This window comes from Chinchilla lanigera, unplaced genomic scaffold, assembly GCF_000276665.1.
Source record: "Chinchilla lanigera isolate Chin_1 unplaced genomic scaffold, ChiLan1.0 scaffold00024, whole genome shotgun sequence".
Classification (NCBI taxonomy): Eukaryota; Metazoa; Chordata; class Mammalia; order Rodentia; family Chinchillidae; genus Chinchilla; species Chinchilla lanigera.
Genome location: NW_004955425.1, coordinates 5,292,015 through 5,311,081, shown reverse-complemented (window position 1 = coordinate 5,311,081; position 19,067 = coordinate 5,292,015). Strand labels below are relative to the sequence as shown.

Below are 19,067 nucleotides of genomic sequence, written 5' to 3'. Positions count from 1 at the left end.
AGAGAGAGAGAGAGAGAGAGAGAGAGAGAGAGAGATATAGAGAGAGAGAGAGAGAGAGAGAGAGAGACTCAGAAAACTTCTTTTTATTATTCCACTGATAGACAATAGATGACAGCTGATTTCACACAACTTTGTATGGAGAAGCCAAATGGGACTCAAATTAATTCTTGGAGATTGATGAGCTGTTTAGTGATGAGAACAAAGTAATGTGACTTCCATAGAGTTGAAATGTGGAGATTTGTGGATATGTGGCTACTTGGAGACCAGTATAACCATAAGTCTACCTCTACCAATATGAAACACTAAGTCCATTACCAAGCTGGATTTATACTAATTTTTTCCTTTAAAAGATGCATTAAAACATGGATAATATTAATTTAATGACCAGGATTTAAGACAACTGAATTTTTATGGCACCAAGTTCAAAATAAATAATCCCTCTAAGGCTAGACTAAGCCACATAAAGTATGTTTGAGAAGATCAAAAGATTAATCTCTAAACAAATTTCATCCAAATCTAGGTCAGATCTTACATTTCACCATCTTTTCTACTGATAATCAAGAAAGTGACATATATATTATTGTATATGAGAACATCTCCCAGGGCAGAGAAGGCAACTAGTCAGAATGAATATAGGGCCTTATCAGGCATTTGTAAAATGCTGGAGCCTCTAGTATTACTTGTTCTCATCTCTTAGGAAATGGGAATGGCTGAAAAGAAAGTACCTGACACTGAGCGCATTGGTGGCAGTGCCTTTGAGAGAGTGGGGTGGGTCTGCCACCTTCCCTCAGCCATGAGTCAGGCATAGACAAGCTGATGCTGAGGAGGCACTGGAGAGCAACCCCAGACACGGTCTTTATTGGGTGTATTTGAAAAAGTTATGACAATTATTTCCAACTATGTGAACCAGTTGTACTAACCTATGTGTCAGATTTATGATGAACAAAATAAATTAAGTACAGCAACATAGTCCGCTTAAAAACTTTTAAAAATATATGAAAAACAGTGTTTCCCATTGAAGGAGAGTGACTATGAAGTTATGAGCTACACTGTACAACAGTGTTCAAAAGTCATAGATGAGCTTAGCTTTTGTTACATGGTACTTTCAACTCAACTTGCAGATGCCATGGTGTTCCCATTGCTCAGTTTAAAGAAAGAGATCTGAAAGAAATACTAACATTAAAGAGTGTTTCAGGTTGCTAGTGAGGGTAATAATGCTGCAATTAACTGATACAGTCAATTATCAAAAAGAGGGAAAATGACTAGGTAAAGTCTGAGGTGACAGAAGATGTCTATGTGTCCAGAAAAGAAAACAGCACTAGACTACGATGCATTATATTTGTGTGTTAAATACTCTGTGGTACAAGGAGAAAATAGCGTCATTATGTACTTGGACACATGCAAGCTCAGATAAGTTTCTTTAAGATGGGTTCTGAAAACCTCAACGAACAACTGGAGGAATGTTTAGCTCTATTGGAACAAGTGTGCAGGACATTTGCAGCAAAATGGACAGAAATGTGGAGACTATGCGACAGACAGTAGAGGATTTGAAAGTAGTTAGAGATCTTTTGAATGTGTCTGACACAGACCACTCCAAATTTCCTATTAATCAAAGTTTAACCCAAAAGGCTGAATACATTAATGCTAGGAATAAGACAGGCTTGGTGTCATCTACTTGGGATACACAATTTCTACTCTATACAAGGAGGAAATTTAATGAGTCAGACCCCTGGAGATGTAGCAGGAGGCCTGGCCATGGACATAGACAACTGCACAGTAATGGCTCTGGAGTGTAAAGACAGTTGATACCCTCTTCAGATCTTTCCATGGAAAAAATTTCTTAGTTTTGCAAGCAAAGAGTAAAAAGGACTATGAAGAGTGGATGTGTACAATAAGCAACATATTTCAACAAATATACTTAAGTGAAAATCCAGGCAGGAGTGACACTGAGCCCCAGACAGCTTCAGGAGATTCAGTGAGCTGTGCCCCACTCCCCACTGTTGCAGGAGCTATGCTGAGCCACGGGCAGCTTCGGGAGCCTTGGTGAGACACACCCCACACCCGCACCATCACGAGAATAATACTGAGCCACAGTGAACATCAGGAGCTTTGAAAATGTCAGAACAAAAGAGCAACATGCAATCTCAGACCCCTACCCCACCCATAACAAGTCCAGGAGACATAGAAGAACTTGGAAGTCACACACTTGAAATTTCTGAAATGATAGCAACTGAAGTAAAGAAAAAAACTCCATCAAGCTATAGAAGAAATTAGATCAGAAATAATCTCTGAGGTTAAAAAAAGAAATGACAACAATAATGAAAGAATTGCTCAGTACATCTAAAGACAGAGATAAAAAAAAATGGAGAAGCATAGAAAAATGATGGAAACATTAAATGAACCATACAGGAAAGAATGAGAATGCATGAAATGATTCAAACAGATACCCAAGAAATTAAAAATTCCATTGAAAGCTGGCAAAACCACTTGAACAAAATTGAAGATAGACTAATTTGGCTGTCCTCTCTTTAGATTCTCTCATTGTCCAGACACTTCAATATGGTTTGCCATTATTTCCCCTGTGTGTAAAGATCAGCCTGGTGAAAAGCCTCTGCCCACAGAAGCAGGTTTACAAATCCATTTGGAGAACCTGAAGGAAGTACAAAATCTGAAACTGAAGATTCTATTCAGTTATTTATTGTCCAATTCCTTGGTTCTATGGAGGAGAAATCGGATGACCATCCAGATGTTGTCTGTGAAACAGTGTGCCAACCATAACATCTTCTGTAAAACAGAGTCACAGTTATTATTTAGTTGTGACTATTTAGTTGCTCCACAGACACAACCTACAAACCTTATATTTCCTTGATCCAGTATAGTTTTGTATGCTACACACCAGTAAAATAAAAAGCTTTTTGGACTTTTCCTCTGGACCTGAGGAGGAGAAGTGAAAGTAGTGTGACCTCAGTCTGCTATATATTTGAATCAAACAATGAAGGAGAGAAGATTTGTGATTTTGTTGGCCTAACAAAACAGATAGCTTTGCAAGCTGAACTGGATTGAAGGGCATCAGAAAAACAAAAAAAAAATAGAGTAAAAGAGAAGCAACGGAAGATAGTAATCAAAAACAGGCTGAAAAGAAGTTGGAAAAACAACGTTGGTTGCTAGCTGTTTGCAGTAGACAAAACCAAGCCGGTAGCAAGGGGCAGTTTCTGGTCCTTAGCAGTAGCCAGTTAGAAGAGTGTGATTTGGGAGAAGAAAACAAGAGCATGTAGAAGCATGAACTTATCCTTGCTGTTTTTTTGTTTTTTGTTTTTTGTCTTTTGTCTTTTTTGAGCCAGGGTCTCGCTATGCAGCTCAGGCTGGCTTTGAGCTCACTTTGTAGCCCAGAGGCTGGTCTTGAACTTGCGGCAATCCTCCTGCCTCAGTCTCCTGAGGGCTGGGATTACAGGCATGCACCATCATGCCCAGTTTATCCTTGCTTTTTGATCAATTCCCCCCTGCCTGGAATTTGACAGTTTCTCTGATGAAATGGCACAGGCTAACAACTACATTGAAATAACAGGGAGGAGACTAAGGCTTATATTTGTCTATTTATTTTAGCTTCATTTAAAAAATAAGGTTAATTGGAGAAAAGTAAGATTGAACTTTGTGACTTAGGTTTACTTTGACTTTTGCCCCTTAAAAATAATTTAATAGGGGCTGGGGATTTAGCTCAGCGGCAAAAGCGCCTGCCTGGCATGCGCAAGGTTGTGAGTTTGGTTCCCGGTACCGGAGAAAAACCAAAAAAAAAATAAAAAAGACAAAAATAATGTAATATACATTAACATTAAATTTCACATATCTGCTTATTTCCCTGAATAAATTAAGGAATTACAACCTCACTCAAACATTTTTCCTTGAATTGTAATCTTTTTATTTTGCACTGTAATTGGCTAAGCTTCTAAGGAATCATTTATTCTACAGATATTCCTGATATGTTCAGATTCAGATATTCCTGCTATGTTCCTCACATTTCATTTGGAACATTTTTTTCTTCTACTGAGGAAGCATTGAACTGAACAAATTTAAAGTCCTTTCTACAAATAATTCTACAAGGTTGGAAATAATTTAACAATATTAAATGTGCAATAGAATTTGGGTAAAACCATTAAGACAGATTTTAGATGTGGGGTTTCCAGATGTGGCAGATGATGCTATAGGTTCTAGGCATTTTCTTGGATTGCTCACATTTCTCTGATCAACTATATCTGATACCGGGAGGAAAGAAGCTTATGTGTCTTCAATTCAAAATTGATACAGCCCTTGACATTTTATTATCGTATTTCTAGTTCTCAGGTTAGAACTTCGATTATTGCTGCAGACAAGTAATGAGTTAAAAGAAGATTTTGGAATTTATTAAAAGAGAATTTTGTTGTTATGCAAATATATTTTGGATTATCTGTAAAGTACAATAGGATACATTGTATGTTCTGCATTGTGTGAAATAATTTTATTGATAATCAAATGATATTCCAAAAGTTCTATAACAATTATGTTACTGCTTAAAGTTTCCCAGTGTTTAGTTTAGAAAATGTAATATTTAAATTTCAGACTGATATTCCCAGTATTTTCATAATCCCATGTTTTGAGAAAGTACTGAATTACAACTTTTTATTTATCCACAAAGGCAAATAACTAATTTATGAGCATAAAATAATTTGTACTGATTATTATAAATATTTCTACTTTTCATATGAGTAAAAAGTCTAATTCCATGAAAGACTGAAAAGGACCTGAATGCCACATATCACATAGATTCACAGTGATGGCAAACCTTTTAGACCTTCCAGTGATAACAAATAGCCTCCTGATGCACACATGCCATAGGTTCACTACCACTAGTACAGAAGTTGACTGAGGAAAGATTTTAGTCTGGTGCCAAAGGTAAAATGACATTTCTCTACTGCTTATCTTCTATGTCAAGTGTGATTTGTAAACTCAGATTTTAAGCATTGTTGATGGAAATTATGCCCATATTTTCACATGAAACAGTATCTATCTATATATCTATCTATCTATCTATCATCTACCTATGTTAAACATACTGGGTAAAATATTATACATAGTTAAACGCCCAAAAATTATCAAGGAGTTAATCTCTAATACTAATTTCACAAGGTGAAACCTTTTTGTTCTTTTTTTAATTCTGAATTACAAATGGCATCCCTTTTAGTTCTCAAAATATAGTTCACCTGCTTTCACACTATGTACATACATTATTTTCTGTAGGAATTGGATAAATATGGTATATTAGATCATGATACTCTCTTTATCTATATGCCAAATGAACATAATGATTATTTAATCCTCTTTGAAGCCTTATATTACCAAACATATAAGCAAGCATGTAGAAATTCATAGAATAATTTTTGATTAAAAGTTTATTTTCAGATGACCTGAACAACTAATTTGAAGACAATAATATACAATATAACAACCACTGGTGAATTCCTACCATCTTGTCTAGTGAAATTCTGTATCGTTTCTAATGACTTTTTGTTTTTATTTTTTATTCTCTTTAATGGTTTGATCAATTTTGCATTCTTATGTCTGGTAATCTGAGCAACTTCATTGAAGATAACAATATGTAATATTATCACTGTAAATTCCTATCCTTCTGTTCTAAAGCACTGTATCATTTTTATTGTTTTTGCTTTGTTTTGTTTTTGTGTATGTTGTTGGTATTTTGCTATTGTTCTTTTTTTTATTCTCATTAAAATAAAAACAATTTAAATTTTTAAAAAAAGTTTATTTTGTGCTTACTGAAGGAAATGCTTTCACAATCATGTATTTTTTTTGTTGAAGTTGAAATTTCTTCTGTAGTCAATACTTGATTAACCACAGCCATCTGATTTTAAGACTTTTTGGATTGCTAAGGTTTCTGTTTCATTCAGTCTTTTTTCTGTGTAAGTCATCAACCCCCTCAGTTCAGATGGAATCTTTTGCTCCACAAGGAAGGTGGTCATCATTAAGAGATGGTTTTACTTGGCTGGTGCTTTGCATAGTAACAGACTACTTCCCTTTGTTAGCATTCTGGGTCAACATGTTGGCTAGAGTTAAAAGTACTGGCAAATTTGTGATGCTAGACAGATTTGTATTCTTTAAATCATGTTTCATAAGAATTCTCATACACCCATTGTGCTTGGGTCAAACCAAATTATACTCCAAATGGAAGTTATGACTAGATTCAACAATTCTAGATGGTTCAATTTCTATTCTAGTACTACAGTATTAACTCTACAAGCTATTGCATCACTGCAGATATGTAAGCATCAATTTTAATGATCATTATATAATCATAATAATGATTTTAATAATATTAATATTTAATAATTTTAATAATTAATATTAATATTTAATAATATTAATTTAATCACAATAATGATTTGATAATCCCTTTTGTGCTTATAGAAGATTGCTTATAGCATTCTTCCTAATGTTAAAGATGATCTTCTACTGTTGTATCTTCCTCTGGAATAGCTTCTAGCTCTGGGATAGTGATTGAATTATATTTGGGGATGTCTTTTCTCTGACTTAAAACTTATACTTAAAGATTTTTTTAAAAATTAACAAAACTACTTTTTTTGTCTTGAAAAAAACAGAACTTACTCTCTTGATGTTCTGGAGAACAGAAGCCTGGGATCAAGTGTCAGCAGGGCAGGATCCCTTCAGAGGCCCTGGTGAAAATCCTTGCTTGCCCTTACTACTTTCTAGCAGTTGGAGGCAATCCTAGTCAGTCTTCATCATTCTGTGGCTTACAGATGCCACTCCATTTCTGCCTCTTTCTTCACATGGCCACCTTTCCTCGGTGTCTCTGTGTCTGAATTTTCCTCTTCTTTGTAGGATACCAGTCGCTGATTCAGGGTCCAGTCTAATCTAATACGACATTATTTTACACTTGATTTTACCTGCAAAGACCCTGTTTCCAAATAAGATCACATTCACAGTTTCCAGGTAGGCAAGAAATTTTGGTAGGCACTCTCCAACCCAGTACAAATTGCTTCAGATTGTGGTGAGGTAGGAAGTCATTCTATAAGTCATTAAGGAATGAGCTAGTGAGTACTTAAAGTAGAAATGACTTTTTCCCCTAGGCATTTACTGCTTTTTTTAAAAGGGCAGAAATTAAGCCACCTAATCTGTTATGCACTCTGCTATATATGTGAACAGTACTTTTGTAACTATGGTAACAAAGTTGATAGATAGGAAATTAGGTGTTTTTGCATAGTTTTAGAATTTTAAAAGCTCACTAGGGACTGAAACTTAACTAAAATAGAATCCTAAAGTCTAGTTTTTGCCATTATGCAATGATTATGTTTCATCTCAAGAGAATTGTTGGGTTCCACAATCAAGCAATGATAACGTTCTTTGTATTTTTCTTGGAAAAGGACAGTAGGACGTGAATAACATGCTAGGGGATGTAACCTTGTGTGGTAAAGCATCGGAGTTAATTGTGATGATATGTAGGAACCACAGTATTTAGTATTTGAATCTTATAAATGCTGACAGATACTAAGAGTTAGCATATTGCAAAACCTTCTGCCATCTGAATAAAATGAAAATATTAATTTTTGTTTTGAAAAACCCTTCATAGAATTTGATTGGTACTTTAAATATTTCAATGTACCAGTTATAGCAGGCCCTATGTTTTATTTTTAACAAGTTTGGTTTAGTTGTTTATGAGATTTTTCTTCTATATTAATTGATGTAAAAATTTGAAACAGAAACTATATTATACTTTTTAACCCATGTCTTGTGGCTGTAATCATAAGTAATTTACTTCAGCTAATACCTGGGATTCAACTATAACTAATATGCAAAATTGCTTTATATAGTTGATGATTTTGTAATGTAAGTAAATTGGTTAACTCTTTTCACTATTGTCATGTAGTGTGCAATTAAAAGCTGTGCAACATTTCCCTTTAGAATTGGAGTTGAAGAATTTATCTTTATATGATCATGGTATATACATGGAGCAAAGAATTTTTTTTTTTACTTTGTCAAAATATTTGCTGACAAGGCTTCAGGAAACATCTTGTTAGAAGATTTTTTAAAAATGTATAACAAGGTTCATAATATTTGTACAAGAAAGAGAGAGAGAGAAAGAAAGAAAGAAAGAAAAAAGAAAGAAAGAAAGAAAGAAAGAAAGAAAGAAAGAAAGAAAGAAAGAAAGAAACCTGAAATTTCAACAACTACATGGAAATCACAAGAATGAAAGGAGCGGCCCCCTTATTTCCCCCCAGAGAAATGCAGACCGTCTTCTCTAACAAACTCAAGGCTGTTTTATTGAACACTGGCTATTAATCCAATATTTCTTTTATAAGAATAGAGTCTCTGGGTTTGTTTATTTTTGTATTATTTTCTTACTGTGGCAAAATATGCATAGTGTAACATTTGTCAGTGTAACCATTTTAAGTGTACAATTCAGTGACATTAGTTAAATTCACAATGTAGTGAAGCCATTGCCACTATTTCTAAGATCTTTTATTAACCCAAACAGAAACTCTCTATCATTAAACAACAGCTCTCCAATCCCTCTTTTTTTTTTTTTTTTTTTTTTTTTTTTTTGGTTTTTCTCCGGTACTAGGAACCGAACTCACGACCTTGCACTTGCCAGGCAGGCGCTTTTGCCGCTGAGCTAAATCCCCAGCCCCTCTCCAATCCCTCTTCCACTGAGCACCTGGAAAATTCTAACCTACTTTCTGTCTGTACTTATTTGTCTATTCTCGATATTCCATATGAATGAAATCAAACAAAAGTTTCCTTTTGTGTCTGGCTTATTTCACTTAGTATGTTTTCAAGATTCCTCCATGTTTTAGCACGTATGAGAATTTTACTGCTTTTTATGCTTGAGTCATGTTCTATTGTGTGTGTACTACATCATGTTTATCCATTTGTTTGTTGATTGACACTTGAGTTGTTTCCATCTTTTGGTTATGGTGGGATAATGCTAACATGAACACTGGTGTAGAGGCACCTGTTTGAATCACTCTCTTCCATTCTTTGTGTAGCCAGGGATATAGCTCAGCTGCAAAAGCACCCGCCTGGCAAGCATAAGGTCCTGAGTTCGATTCCCAGTACCCCAAAAAAAAAAAAAAATCCATTCTCTATGTATATTACCCAATAGCAAAATTGCTGAGTCAGATGGTAATTCTATGTTTAACTCTTTGTGGAATTACCAAACGATTTTGCACAATGGCTACACAATGTTATATTCCCAGCAGCAAGGTCCAGGTTTTCCATTTTCTCCCTATCCTCACCACCATGTGACTGTCCATCTTTTTCATTATAGCCATCTTAATGACCATCACCTTTTTTAAACCCAGTCTTCTAAAAGGGACTGACTATTATTATTTTTCTTTTGTTTGTTATGTTAAGGGTGAGGTGCTCTTTTATTCTATCTGATTTGCTGAAAATGATTAATCATAGCGGCTCTGAGCACAGTTTGCTTTTCAGATACACCTATGCTAGAATTTCTGTTTAGCCACTTATGAGGTGTGATTCTAGAGTGTGTTATTTCACCTGTATAAACTTCAATTTCCTCATTTTTAATGGTTAAGTGAACTAAGGTAAAGAAGACATTTAGTGTACAGGCACATAGTAAAAACTCAAATGATAGCTGTAAATGTCATTATTATGTTACAAATGCATAATATTGAATCTTCTTAGCTCTCTTCCATTATTAATTCCTTGTAACCAAAAAACCTAAGGGAGTTCAGTTTGAATCTACAGATTCAATTGATCTGTCCTTGAACATTCCCTTTCCTGCTTGTGATTTGCCTCATTCTCCTTTCAGACTGGAACCTGCCCGTAAAGACCTTCCCTTTAAAAAAAACAAATGTGCTTTCACATCCTGACATTTTTGTGTTCTCATCATTATTTGTGGGGAGAAAGAACTTGTAGGCAGTGAGGAGCTGAGCAGAGGTTGAGTGCAGGGGAGTTCCTGTTTGCCAGCTTCTGTTATTTCTTCCTGAAGAACTGAAAAAAGGTGAATGTCCTGCATACTTTGTCTGTTAGGAGTCTCACCTTAATTAAAACAAAGGCATCGTGCTTCAGTGGAACAGGCAGTGTTCTATGTGGGACTGATATGAATGAAATGGCACAAGCCAAATGTTTCAGGTTCTATACAAAGAGACATTTAGATATGGTTAAGGAATTTAGAAAACCTTCATAGAAGAGTGAGAAGTTGAAAGAGTAAGCTGGAGGAGTTTTTGATAGCTCTTGAGAGGATACAGGCTTAGTACTACAATTACAGGAAAAGTGTCAGCAAAGACATACAGATTATACTCCTCTGAGGGTTTCTAATCTGTGCTCATCACTGTGCTCCAGGTATGCTTAGCTTTGCCTGGATCATTAGGTAGCACCTAAGATAGTTCATTGCAGTAACAAAGAGATTGACTGGCATACACTTCCTGGTTTCCGAGCTTTTATATAATCACCTCTCCTTGTGTGTGCGCTAGATCTAATGTCTCCCCCCAATGAAAGAGCAATGCAGAAATAGTGGAATGTCACTACTGAGATCACACTATAAAAACTGTGACTTCTGTCTTAGACTCTCGGTCTTCCAGATCTCTTCCTCTGAGAGAAGCCAACTGCCGTGTTGTGTATAACCTGATGGGGAGGACTATGTGGCAAGAAAACAGTATTTCTCGCCACAGCAAATTAAAACCTAAGGTCTGCTATCAGGTATGTGAATGAACTTAGAAATAGACCTCCCACCAGGTCAGGCCTGAATATAAGTACATCCACAGCAGGCACTTTTTAAAAAAATTTTTATTTTATTTTACTTTTAATTGACAAATAGGAATTGTATAGTTATGGAGCATGATGTGGTATGTTTCACTACTTGTATACATGGTGGAATGATCATCTCAGGCTAGTTAGCAGACCCATCACCTCAAATATTTATTGTTTCTTTAGAATAAAAACATTACCTTTCTTTCACCTGTTTTGAAATATATAAAACATTTTAAAATAATATTCACCAAGCTGTGCAGTAGATTACCAGAAATTATTCTACCTAACTGAAACTTTGTACCCTTTGGCGAGTGTTTCCCCTTCCTCCATCCACCTCATTCCCCACCAGCCCTCAGCCTCTGCTTACCATCATTTTTCTCTCTGCTCAGTGACTTTGACACCTTCAGATCACATATAAGTGTGATCACATGTATTTGACCCTCTGTGCTCCAGCAGACACTTTGGTTGTAGCCTGTAGGAGACCCTGAACCAAAGGCATTCAGCTAAGCCATACCTGAATTCTAGATACACAGAAATCATAAGATAATAAAAGTTTTTGTCATAAGTTCCTACATTTGAGATGATTTGTTATGCAGCAATAGATAACGAATACATCTTGCAAATTGATGAATGGCTTTGTAAGAAATCTTGACAGCCCAGAATAATTGTATGTAGGGTCTTTCCAGGATTCTGAGGATTTAGAATTGATGGGAGAGTCCAAGAAACACATCATTCCATAGAAGTGAACCTGAGGGTCACAGATGTTAAGCAGTTTGTGAAACAAAAGCTCATAGATGTTGAGCAACTACACTTCATACCTTTATGTGTGAATCTAATAGGAAGTAAGCTCAAGGTCATGTTTTGTAGTGCATGCAAATAGAATTTATTTCCCAATAAGAATCGGATGGCACAGAAACTGAAATGGAAAACTGCATAGCATATTTATGCAAGGCTGGGAATAGCAAAGCTAGGATATTTAAAAGCCAGAGGAATGAGATCTTAGCAAATATATTTTTCATTTCTTTTTCTTATATTCTGGAAGTTTTCAAAAATAAATGTTAACATATTGTGGAAATGTATGAGCATCAAAGAAGAGGCAAGTGAAGCAAAAGTATGAGTGCTGAATGTGAAGGCTGAGCTGCGTCAGATGCTTTGGAGTGTCTGCAATAAAAACTCTCCCATCTAACTTTTCTCCAAAGATTATTTATTGCCAAAGCAGCTGAAACATGCAGGAGTGCATCTCACTCGAGGCAAGCCTGACTCCAGGAGCTCAGACTACGTCACTGGGATTTGTCCTTCATTTCTTGGCCTTTTTATTTCTACTCTTATCCTAAGTTTTATTGCATTGATTACATATTTTCCATGTTTCCTTCTTCTGTTGTTTTATATATGTGTGTATAAGTGGTTGTCTTAAAACATTCAAAACATAATCAGCAGAATCTATTCTTCAGACAATAAAGGTAAGATTCTTAGCTTGGTTTTACCACCATGCTCTCCCTTCCATTCCTCAGACTCATGTTACTACAGTACCCTCAGAAATTTTGTTTCAGCCTGTTTTTAAACGTATGATTTTAAAAACAGGCACTGAAGGAAAACAAGTTTATTTATGAATGATTACATTGAAATAAATGTCCCAAGAGCTAGAATGTTGAAGGAGAGGAAAAAGAAAAAGGTTCTTTCTCTTTTCCTTCCTTTTTCTGTCTTCTCAGTGGATACTTTCTGGAAGGACACAAAGCAGTTTCTGCAGTGCATTTTACCAGCTTAGAAAATAGTTGTAACCAATTACATCCCTCTAGAGGAAAGCTAGGAAGTCACTCTCTTTCTCCCTTTCCTTCAAACCTTAGTAAAAAGTCCAGAGACGCGAAAGGTAAGAACAGTTTGTTATTCTTAAAAGTTTGTAGACAAAATATTTTGACAAGTTTCACTATGATGGAGCACAAAATATACAATAATCATGGTTCTGGGCAACTGCACATTTATAATCTGAAACTAAAATAGTAAAGAAGCAAAGGTAAACTCAAGCTTTAACAGTTGAAATCTGAGGTCAGTGATCAGGTAGAGTTTTACTTTGATTTTGGAAGAAACGTAATTAGCTCTTCCCCTTAATAATTTTGGTTTGGTCCCAGTGCCTCACTGGGAGGGTTGAGACTGGAATTTCTCAAGTTCTGCTTGATTGTTGCTCAACACGGAATAAAAACAAACATGCGGCAACTGGTTCTGATTAGGTGGAATTAGCATTTACTCGGGCCTGCTAATACAGAAGCGCCTGATTACAGGCCACTTTTACAGAAATGAAATGTACTGTAATTTTGATCGTTTCATCATTGCTAATCACATTTCCCATTTCTCCTTATGCGTCTTCCAGTAGTATTTCACTCTATAAGGTTTTTCTTATGATTTTATTTGTTCCTTCTTTCCGAGATAGAATATTTTGAAGTAATCATCTCTAAGACAGTTTTGAAATACCATGGTGAAAGATGAAAAGCCACGGAAGTATTTAGTTTGCTAGAAGTTTCTTAGCTGACACTGTTTGAGTAACCTATCTCCAATATCACTGCTGCAGGAAACCCATTTTGCTAACAGTAAACTGGCATTGTTAAGTGACAACCTTCAGTAGCTACTGTTTTATTTTCCCTTCTAGTGTTTTGGGCTCCCCCTGCTCTCACCCTGTGTTCTGTCAAAATATCACCACAGAAAAAACACACTTATCAAGAAGCAAGGAGCTTCTTCAGTATTTTAACCAAAGGCACTCTCAGAATATGTGTGCTCACCAGAAAACCTATCTTACTAGTGGACTTTTATTGGGTTTGCAGAAAATTCTGATGGCAAATGAAGCAGCAAAAGTATTTGCTAAATCCTACTGAAACCACAAATTAATTACCAATGATATTTCAAAATTACATTTTGATAGAGAATTTCTTCTGCAGTAAAAATAATGAGTTTATGCTAATTGTACTTACACTTTGTTAAAATGAGCCACTGTACTATCTATATCACTGATCTTATACGCCAGTTTAGAACACACAATAAACTTCCAAAAGTTTATTTTAAGGCCTGGGAAAATCAAACATACTCATTACCCAACTTTCTCCTAGTCTATGAAGTGAATTGCCTCATTGAAACCAAGTTACTCCTAACAAATCCCCCTATTGTACATGGCTAGCCAATGTTAAAATTTTCCAAATGATCTTAGAACTGACTCAAGCTTTCTGGGCACTTTGGACTAGGGTTATGTTTTGGTTTGGCTCACAAACCTAAGATTTCTCTGGCCTTAAATAGAACCACAAGGTTTGCCCTGGAAGATTTGAATAATTGATTCAAATGGGTCAGACACCGTGCTAAGGCAAGAGGGTAGGAACAGTGTCTGTCCAAAGTTCACTGTAACTTCTTACAATACCTTGCTTAACACATGGTCTTCTTCTGGTTCTGGGCTGGGTTAATGCTTGATAAATTCGTTCTTTTTTTTCTCAAACATTCTTGTATTAGACAAATATTCCAATTACCATTTAAATGAAATAGTCACATGAAGTTTTTCCTCTCTAAAATATGTAAGTAAAGAGGAGCCACATTATTTTTAAAAATACATAAACAACTTATGGGATTCTGTGACAATTCTAACAAATGGTCATATATGGGCATAGTACAAAGCATATACTAAACATGTCATAATAACTCTATGAATGCTAGTTTAGTGCCGTTTGTGCATCAGAGGCTGTATCCATTAGCTAGACAACTCCACAAACTATTGTATTCCAAACTCCAGGGAATTAAAAAAATTCCATTTATTATTACTCATGAGTCTACCAATTAACTAAATGGTTCATCTGCTTGTATCTAGACTCCCTCAAATATTTGCAGTCAGCTGTGCTACAAGTGCAGGCAGCTTTTATGACTTTGAGGTTGGCTCTCTCGTGGTTGTAGAGCTCAGCAGGATGGTTGTTCCAGGTCATAGCTAGAATGTGTCAACTCTACTCCATGTGGTCTCAACCTTTAGCACATGAGTATGGACCTGCTCACATAGCAGGGCTCTGAGAGGCAGACACAAAGCAGGCACAGGTGCTTAAGGTCCAAGCTTGGGACAGATGTAGATGCATCTTTCTTTTCTTACTATCATCCACAGCAAATCACCTGGGCAGCCCATATTCAAGGGTGTAGGAAAAGAGACTTCACCCCTTAGTGGAAGGAACTATATGGTCACAGTCAGAGGGAAGTTCAGATAATGGAGGCCAGTTTTGCAATCAGTCTGCTATTTTCTCAATTAATATGAGAGAAAATATAAAAGGTTGGTTTGAAGCAACTGAATAATGTCTGTATCTGAGGCTTCAATTTCCTTTAAATTTAGGTTTCAAGGTGCCTCATTTCTCTGAGCACCTGTAGGCTGCTATTTAGTGTGTCCTATATCTACCTCTAATAAATCTTTCTCATGTCCCTTTAAAAATTTTAGATTTCAAGTTTGTTCTTTGATTCTTTTGGTGGCACACAGTAGAAATTGTGGCTAGTGGGCATACATGTATGTGTGTTTTATATATGCTTGTTTTGCGAAATTGTAATATATATATATAATCATATAAATGCAAAAGGATAGGTAAATGGATAGACAGGCAGACAGACAGATACATCTGAATAGCTCACAGAATCTAACGATGATCTTCAGCAGTGACAGGAACTCTGGGGTAACTAGGCTCTAGACAGTAAGAACTAATAGTCTGTTCAGGGCACTGCTATTGGGGTTCAAATTTCCTGGAGAGAGAGACAGTCCAATTGGCCTCTGGGTTACTGCCCAAACCTTGGCAAATGGAGGACCAGGCTCCTTGACTCTGAAGTTTCACCAAGACTACATGAAAAGAGGCTTAATGATTCTTCAAAGTAAAATGGGATCTGCTACCAGATGGAATCTGAGCAGATAAATACAATATTCTCTACAAAATTTAAATAGCTCAGTCCTAGAACGTAAGTCCTGGCTGCTGGTAACTTTACCCATAGGACAGTTATTGTCATTGAGTAGCAAGCTCCAAAAGCAGTGATCCCAGAGTGGGTCAAGAGTGTCACAAAAGTCCTCCAGGACTCTGTCATCTCCCTCCTTGCCCCTCAGCCACCCACAGTACGACACTAGCATTTCCCTTTATGGGTATGAGATGGCTATGGCAACTCCACCATTCTGTCCTCACAGGTTAGCATCTCTAACAGAGAAGAGAGAGGAGGAAGCAAGAAAGCTTTTGCTCTGCTTGCCTCTTTCTGCCCAACATCCTTTAATATGCGTTCTGTTACAGCTCACTGACGAGGACGTGATCATCTTAAACCAAACACTGTAGAAGGGGAATGAGGTCGCCGTAATGGGCTCAGACCTATTTTAGTGCAACTTCTCATGTTGGGCACTTGCTCTCTGTGTCTGATGTTTTGCAGTGCCTCTGTTCTCATTTTCTGGGCCTTGTCTTTCATTTCAGCCCCAGCTGGGGTCAGAGCAAGCTTCCTGGGTCATGGGACCTGTGTAATTTCACAGGACCCTTCATTTAGAAGAACTCTCAATCTGCAGTTTGATGCTCTCTGCTGGCACCACCTTAAAACTCTTAATTTTTAAATGAAGAGCCTTGCCTTTTCATTTCGCATGGTGCCCTGCAAATTACCTAGCTGCTCCTGGCCAGCTCATTTCTGCCTTGAAGCCTCTTGCTTTAAATACTCACTGTTGCTTTCTCTCCTGGGCTTCCCTGAAGCTGTAGGCCCCAATGGTTGCTCAATCAGCTGGTGATATGAAGAGTTGGGAAGGAAAATTTTGACCAGTGCAGGATAAAACCAGTGGACAAATGCTCCTTTGTGCCTTCCTGGGCAGTCTGCATAGTTCTTAAAACCTGGAGGAATTCAGCTCCATAGCCCTCAGCACTCTCCTTTACAACACATCTATCTGGTAGCTTTCCTTCCTGCTTTGTCCTCCTCTTGCTGGATCTGACTCTGCCTTCGGGGGAATCCAAGCTCGAACACAATCAGGATTTCTTTCTAAGAAGAAAGATGAATGGCTATTTGCCCACTGGTTAAGCAACATCAACAGTGCCAGCTGGAGTGTTCATAGGATTATAAAGAGGAGCCACTCCCCACCCCGTATCCCTGACTTCCAAAACAGAAATCCATGATCTGTTGACTACTTACTAGGTGCCAGATGCTGTTAATTATCAGACATGTTGTCTTATTTTAGCTGCACAACAGCCATTTCCAGTAGGCATCTTTATCTCCGTTATACGACAACAGTACCAAGGATCAGGTAGGTTGAGTGACTTCCCCAAGGCTACAAAGCAGAAGACCTCGATTTTAATACAAATGATTCAAGTATTTTTCCTACAATATTACCCTGCTAAAAAGAAGGACACTTGATCCATAGGCCCACTGACCGGCCCTGTGGGGAGGTGCCGTCTGGCTGTGAGCCTTGCGGCCACTCACAAAGTATGAAGCTTTTCCTGAAGCATGGCCAGATGTGCCAGAAGAGAGAGGCTTTCTTGTCTGCTTTGGGTCCCCATAGAAAAGAGTTCACAGCAGGGTTTCAGGAGCGAAGAGTTGTGGCCAGCACATTGCTCACACATTTTCTTTAAACCAATAGCACCCTGGCAGCAGTGTTTTCCAAGCCTCGCTAGACAGATTACTCTTTTGCTTTGTCACTTGCAAGGGAGTAACCTTCCCCTTCACAGACTGAGTGCCTTTTCAGAGTGTTCTGGATAATGAGGTCAGACAACATTTCAAGAGACAGATTACAGACTACAGGGACACCACTGTCTTTTTCCAGGGCAAGCTGGAAAAGAAATTGGACACTGGTCCAGACGACGTCTAGGATACCAACTGGGTTAGTAAAGGGTGCCAGCGCCTGGCCAGCAGTTGGTGACATGAGTGAAGAAAGAACTGCAACATTATTATTCTGAAAGGGTGTATTATTTTTAGTATGTAGTGTGTAAGGTATGAGGCGCTTCTATGGAAAAACACAGAATGGAAATTTGCTTTGTACATAGTTATCACCACATGATGAAGAATTGAGTTAAAATTAATAAATTACATACATAACCTCAGACACTTTTCCAGAGGAACCCTCAGATTGCTTTTGATTTTATTTATGTACACTAATTACCTCAGTATTTATAACAGAAAATTTGTTGTGTCACCATCCTTTGTTGATTTCAATTTCCTTGGGTTTTCCCCCTGTCATCTAAAAAGACATCAACAGATATCTCAAACTTGTTGGCTGTGCCCCTCATTGATAGAAAATCTTTTGCATAAATCTCATATACATATATATATATATATATGAATTTAGAAATTATATCTCTATATTGCTGCAAGATAGAATTAAAATTTAAAGAATAAGATAAAGTTTAGAATATTTTAGCTGAGCACAGTGACAAATGCCTGTAATTCCACTACTGAGGAGGCTAAGCCAGGAAGACTGCAAGTTCAAGCCCAGCCTGGGAAACTTAGCAAGTGGCTGGGGATGTAGCTCAGTGGTAGAGTGCCTTCTGAGTTTAATCCCCAGTACCACACACACAAAAGACTAAATTCTCTTATATTAGGAACAGTATAAAAAAAAAACCACTGCTTTTGCTAATGAGACCAATGCAACTATGTATGCTCTTTCTTTAAAAACCATGATCCACCATTTGCTGATATTTTGTTTCAAAAATTTGAGCTAGTTCAGTTTACTATAATACAATTAATTTTTTAATTATGGTTTTATTGAAGTTTTTTTACTACATTCACAAAGTTGTGCAGACGTCATGACTATCTAATTGTAGTATATTTTCATCCTCCTAAAAGAAACCTACACTCATCAGCAGTTACTATCTGTTCCCACTAGCAATCACTGCTCCTGGCAACCACTAAGCAATTCTACTTTCTGTCTCAATGAGTTTGCCCATACTGGACATTTTACGTAAATGAAGTGATACAATATGTAGCTTTTGTGTCTGTCTTTTTTCATTTAACATAATATTTTAAAGGTTCATCACGTTGTAGTGTGTATGCATACTTCATTCCTTTTTATGGCCAAGTGATATTCTATCGAATGAGTATATCACACATTTTTTTTTTTTTTTTTGCTCTTCATCAGTTGATAAGCATTTAAATAGTTTACACTTTTGGGATATTCTGAACAATGATGCTGTGAGCATTAGTGCACGTTTTTTATGTGGATATTTGTTTTCATTTCTCTTGGGTGTAAGCCTAAAGGTAGAATTGCCTGGGTTTTTTTAGCTTTGGTTTTCTTTTTTTCTTTTTAATTTTTAAATTTGATTTTATTTTATTTTTTTACGTTCTTTTTT

General features: G+C 36.8%; 2 pseudogenes; both read left to right on the top strand.

Annotated features, from left to right (window-relative positions):
- Positions 1 to 2,226, top strand: part of LOC102017256 — a 3,298-nt pseudogene extending 1,072 nt beyond the window's left edge.
- A 287-nt stretch (positions 2,227 to 2,513) lies between these two features.
- On the top strand, positions 2,514 to 3,287 carry LOC106148632 (annotated as a pseudogene).
- Positions 3,288 to 19,067: the final 15,780 nt, after the last annotated feature.